Raw genomic sequence first — 6,009 nt, 5'->3', positions numbered from 1 at the left:
TCTAGGTTATGCATAGAACCATAGATTTGCCTTTTGATTAATGTATATATTCTATGATATCCAAACATTTATTTATTTTTGTACGGATGGAAGAATTATATATATTGGTCAATTGATTATCCAGTTTGAAAAGTTTAAAAATTATAATTAATTCTATAAGTAATTATCTTGATGTTATTATGTTGTATCTCATTTCCACATATGATTTAATTGCAGTATCATTATTTTTATAATGGATAAGGGGTGGATGAAGTTGAGTAGACTCTCATCAGAATATGAGGCTGGACTTTCAAAGTTTCTTGATTTTGTTATAGAGAAATTTGAAGATCATGGACTTATCCAATGTTCTTGTAAGAGGTGTATGGGTGAGCCTTGGTTATTTCGTTAAGATGTCAATGATCACCTCACTATTTATGGCTTTAAATCCGGCTATAAAATTTATTGGGATCAACATGGTGAGCGCAGGCCGCAAGGAGGCAATCAACATGATTGAGGAGTGGAACAAATGGTTTGTGATATCTCTTCATTTGTTGGCTATAATGACGGTACATCTACGTCTATGCCTGATTCTGTGATTGGTGGAATGACAAACAGTGAAGATGTGGAGAAGGTTCACAAGTTGATAGAAAATGCTAATGTTCCATTATATCCCAGATGTGAAAAGATGATGAAGCTTGAGTTCTTAATCCGATTGTATCATGTGAAATACTTCAATGGATTCAGTAATAATGGAGTGAACTGTATATTAGAGTTTTTGAGGACATTCTTTCGGACAATGCATAAATCTCAATGAATAAATATGAGGCATTAAAGATTATTGAATATTTGAGCTTTACTTACACCAAGATATATGCATACCCTAATGATTACATGCTCTATTGGGAAGGGGATGCCAATCGAAATGAGTGCAGAAGGTACGGTGTATCAAAACAGAAATAGAAAAAAGATGGCACATTGACCTATGTATGTCGAAAGTTGATGTGGCACTTTTCTTTGATACCGAGACTACAAAAATTGTTTATGTCGACGAAGACATCGAAGAACATAAGATGGCATGAAGAGGAACAAAAAATGATGGATTAAGGCATCCAGCCGATGGAGAGGCATGGTAGAAGTTTAATGAAATACATCCCAACTTCATCCAAGAGATACGTAATATGAGGTTAGACTTGTTATGCGATGGTTTCAATCCGTTCAAGCACATGAATACCAACCACAATGTATGACTAGTGTTTACTCATATTTACAACCTTCCACAATGGATGTGTATGAAAAAACCCTTCGCTTTCATGACGGTGCTCATCGCTGGACCAATGGAGGTAGAGAATGACATTGATGTCTATTTGTAGCCTCTTATTATTAAGCTAAAATACTTATGAAGCATTCAAGGTGTTCCAACTTTCGATGCTTTGATGAATGAGTCATTCTCCATACGTGTGGTGTTTATGTAGACAATAAACGACTTTCCAGCTTATGTCCTAATGTTGAGTTGAAGCACAAAAGTTGAGCTAGCGTGCCCAATTTATGAAAAAAAATATCCGATCTAAAAGATTGACACATCAGAGGAGCTTTAATTTTATGGGGCATCGACGTTTCTCTATCGAAACCATCCATACAAAAGGGATGCATGCTTCTTCGATGGCACTATTGAAGAAGGTGAGGCACCTAGCCGGATGTCTGGGAGTGAGGCGTTGAGAGAGTTGGATGGTCTCAATATTGAATTTAGAAAAGATGTTGGAGAAGATATTTACACCATCATTTTTTATAGTTATGATGTATCTCACCATATACTTTACGGAGGAAGTTGTACTTAGAGGCCCAATGTTCTGCTGGTAGTGTACCCCATCGAGAGGAATATTCAAATGCGAGAATTTTATGTATGGAATATGAATTATCTAGAGGGATCCATAGCAGAAGATTATTTGGGTCAAGAGTGTATAGATTTTTATACCATGTACTTAAACAAGCTCGAGACACGTCGTAACCAACTAATAAGGAATCAAAATGATTAGTATGAGCCAATTGAGCCTGCATTTGAGTCCATTCTACTTCATACCACCTCACTAATTTGAGCATTGATGAAAGGGATAAGGCATCGCTATGTGCTATTCAATTATGATGTCATTGAGCCATACATAAGATAAGTCACTCAGCCTTATTTATTTCTCATTACTTAGAAGAAAATATTTTATTTTATCTAAATTTATTCTTTATGCATGTAGCAAATACAAAGAGATCATAAGAGTAAAATATGGGGCTCTAAGTATACAGAAAAAAGAAAAAATACATGGCAAAGAGTTCCGTGAGTGGTTCAAAGATCATGTAAGCGAGTATATATTCCTGTCTTATACACCTTATTTGAACATGTTTACTAATTAAGTATCATCTTCTTAGGTGTGGGGATTACTGCTCGGTGATGTGAGCCTTGAAGTATGTACTCTTTCAATTGGACCTAATCATACCATACGTGAGTACAAACAGCTCGTCATTAACAGCTACAGATTTAATATTCATAGCCGATCCATAAACATGGTAACATAAAATAGTGGCATGATGTTGAGTGCCACCACTGGATGTTATGCTAGCTCGAGGGATTCACAGCCTTATACAAAAGATCTGAACTATTATCGGGTTATCGAGAAGATAGTCATCTTTGACTACTATTCTTAAGGGAAGGTTACGTTGATGAAATGTGATTGGTTCAATACTTTATCTCAGTCATGGATGAAGACTGATGAGTGTGGTTTTACTGTCATCAACATAGAACGCCATCTCTGCACTGAAGAGCCATATATACTTGCCTTCCAAGCTAGTCAAGTCTTTTACGTTAGTGATCCCTTGGAGCCTCAATTGGGTGTTATTGTGAGGATGGTGCTTAGGCATATTTTTGATGATATCGAGGTTGATAACAATATTGGATCATGCATACAAAGTATTTCTCTAGGATAAAATTTATCTGATATTGTCGAGATCTCAGATACATTTGTCAGGAGCGATGGTGATGTCTATATTGTAGATGCCACTAAATGATGAGTTCAACATCTTGATATAAATGTCAATATTTATTTATTGATGCTCTACTAATATTATTATTCAATAACATGTTATATTGGTTAATGTTCATTAACATTGTAGGTTACGATGGTACAGAAACACCATCTAGCTTTCATCCCCACCCCTCGGTGGGTTACGCAGAGCTTCGCATCTGAGCCATTGTTGGAGCATACTCCATCCACCTCTACATCGGCTTCGGCTTCACAGGCACCATCGGCATCTAAGCCTCCACCGATAGCCATGTCTCTGGCACATACTCCGTCCATCAATGAGGCTCCACCGACATCTACATCGTACGATCCCAGTGAGAGTAGATTTTTATTATATCAATTATTTATTCATTTATTTTTTATATAATTATTGGACACTCTTATATATTCGTAATATATTTTTATTATAGATACATCATTCAGGAGGATATTTTGCAGTCCCACACGCATGCCGTATGTGTGGAACCGCCAGCATCAAGTCATGGTGGAGTACAATCAGGAGGAGAGGCCAATAGGAGAGACCACGTGGGAGATGCATTCTTTTTTCAGAGTGCTTGTGAGGCGGTCCGACATCATTTTCGTACTGTCCGTAGACTGACGATTGATGGACAATGGTGTCAAGGACTGAGTGTGGGAGGAGATTTGGGTAAGAGTATCTTAATTATATATATGCATGTGATATGTTTACACTATGTTTGATTAGAACAATTTCATAACTGACTTTTGATAACTTTATGTAGAAAAGGTACGACTTTCTAGATCATGGAAGGACTTGAGATGTCCAACTGCAGAAGTTTGAGAAGTTGTACCGGAACTACAAGGTCAAGCTCCACAGAAAATGGCTAGAACACCATAGGGACACTAAGGAGGAGCTTGTTCCTTGGATCTAGGACTGTCCCTCGAGTCAGTGGGAGAGGATGGTCAGGTATTGGAGGAGCCAGGAGTTTCAGGTTTAATTTGTAACTTATGAATTTTTCATTACACTAACAAATATCTTTGATTTTAACTTATATGATTTAAATTTTTTTAGGCTGCCTCCCATCAGAATTGAAAGAATCGAGCTACTCAGGAGACACGCACGCTCTCAACCGTATCTATGGCCACTCATGTGCATAAAGAGGTAATGAATTCTGACTCTTAGTTTATAAGTTATTGAATTATTATTTTTTTGTATATTTCTAACAAGCTGATTGATTGTTATAGCTGATGAGAGAGAGGGTGATGCCCATCCTTAGCGCCATCTTCCAATCCAGTCGTACGGATAAGAAGGGCAGGCCAATGGCCGTGATCGGGAGAATTTTTGTAAGTAATAACTAGAGTATAATTAGTATAATTAATATTATAGTATTTCTTATGAGATTTTATTTAAATTTATAATTACAGGAGCAGTTAGACGCGCTTGTGAGCGAAGGCCCGGACACCTTTGTTCCCCATGACCATCTATCTCAGGTCTTGCGACTTAAGCACTCTGGGAGGATTTGTTCCAGATCCAGACATACGCCGACGAGCTATTGGTCTGAGGTGAGCATCTCCTCACATATTTTTGAGGTCGTCAGTCGGGAGCAACTTGATGAGGCCTTGGCGCGGACAGCTCAGGCTCAAGATCGCGCATCTCAAGCTGGAGAGCACATATCTCAACTATAGAGCGTCATGTCCGCTATGGTGATACAGCATCTGCTCATTTTAGAGCTGATTTTTCGAGCATTCAGGATATATTGACCAGCATTTCAGCTCCAGCCCCTCCAGCTCCTGCTCCAACCTCTCTGGCTTCTGCTCCAGCCCCTCTTGGTGATGATGAGATGCTTGGAGAGAAGGATTTAGATTTAGCAGATTTTTGATATATTTTATTTTTATTTAAAAAATATTATAATACAATTTGATCAATAATAAAATTTGAGTATTTGAGACATATTTCTGCATTATTATTGAGGTTTATGTGAAATTTTTGATTCTTTCAAATTTTAATTTGAGCAATTATATATTGAACTATGTTTATCAGGTAAAAAAAATAAAAGAATAATAAATTTATATATTTTTTATTGTTCGACAGTTTATGACAGCGATTGCGCAACCGCTATTATAATCGTGCCAACCGCTACAATATATCTGTGCTAACCACTGCCATAATCTATAGCAACCGCTGCCGTAGAAGTTATAGCAGTGGTTTAGGAATCGCTACTAGAGAAGCTATAGATGCGGTTCCTAAACCGCTGCTATGGATGCTATAACAGTGGTTTACCAACCGCTGCTATATAATGCTGTGATAGATTCGATTTAAGCAGCTGTTTAATAACCGCTGCTATAGCTTTTCTAGCAGCGGTTACAGTAACCACTGTCATAGATTTACGGCGACGGTGATAGTGATAACGATTTGAAACCACTATCATAGATTATCGCAGTGATTTTTTGAACTGTGGCAGTGGTGCCGAACCATTATCATAGTCCTGTCCTGCAATGGTGTGCAGTTTTTTTACTTAAATAGTACTGAAAACATTATTCTCTTGTTCGGAGCTCCTCCACATTCTCATTTTATAGCACGGGAGTTTCACTCCACGTACATATTTTTCTCTTTTAAAAAAAAATATAATTTGGATTCAGCTAGTTTTAGATACGTGGAGAATCTTATCAAGTTTAAATATTCCAACTGAAAATATGAAGCAAGGAGAAAGTTGCTAACTTGTTCAGATGCAGAGAAAGGCCCTCGAAGTGATACAAACATTGACAATATAAAAAAAACCTAAAACTCTTTTGGTTTCCATAGAATTTCGATTAAGAGAAGACAAGATTAATTATTGAATTAGTTGCAATAAACTTTTTTCTTCTTTTCAATTTCGAAGGTATGATGTCTATAGTAAAAATTATGTGAAGGCAATCAATGACTCGTCATGAAGCACACACTGTTATTTCCTCTCGGGAGACTTTAGGGCCAACAGCACCGTACCTGCCACCTCAGTGGATTGTATAA

The sequence above is a fragment of the Elaeis guineensis genome, chromosome 2, assembly GCF_000442705.2.
Source record: "Elaeis guineensis isolate ETL-2024a chromosome 2, EG11, whole genome shotgun sequence".
NCBI lineage: Eukaryota > Viridiplantae > Streptophyta > Magnoliopsida > Arecales > Arecaceae > Elaeis > Elaeis guineensis.
This window is presented reverse-complemented; position numbering follows the sequence as displayed.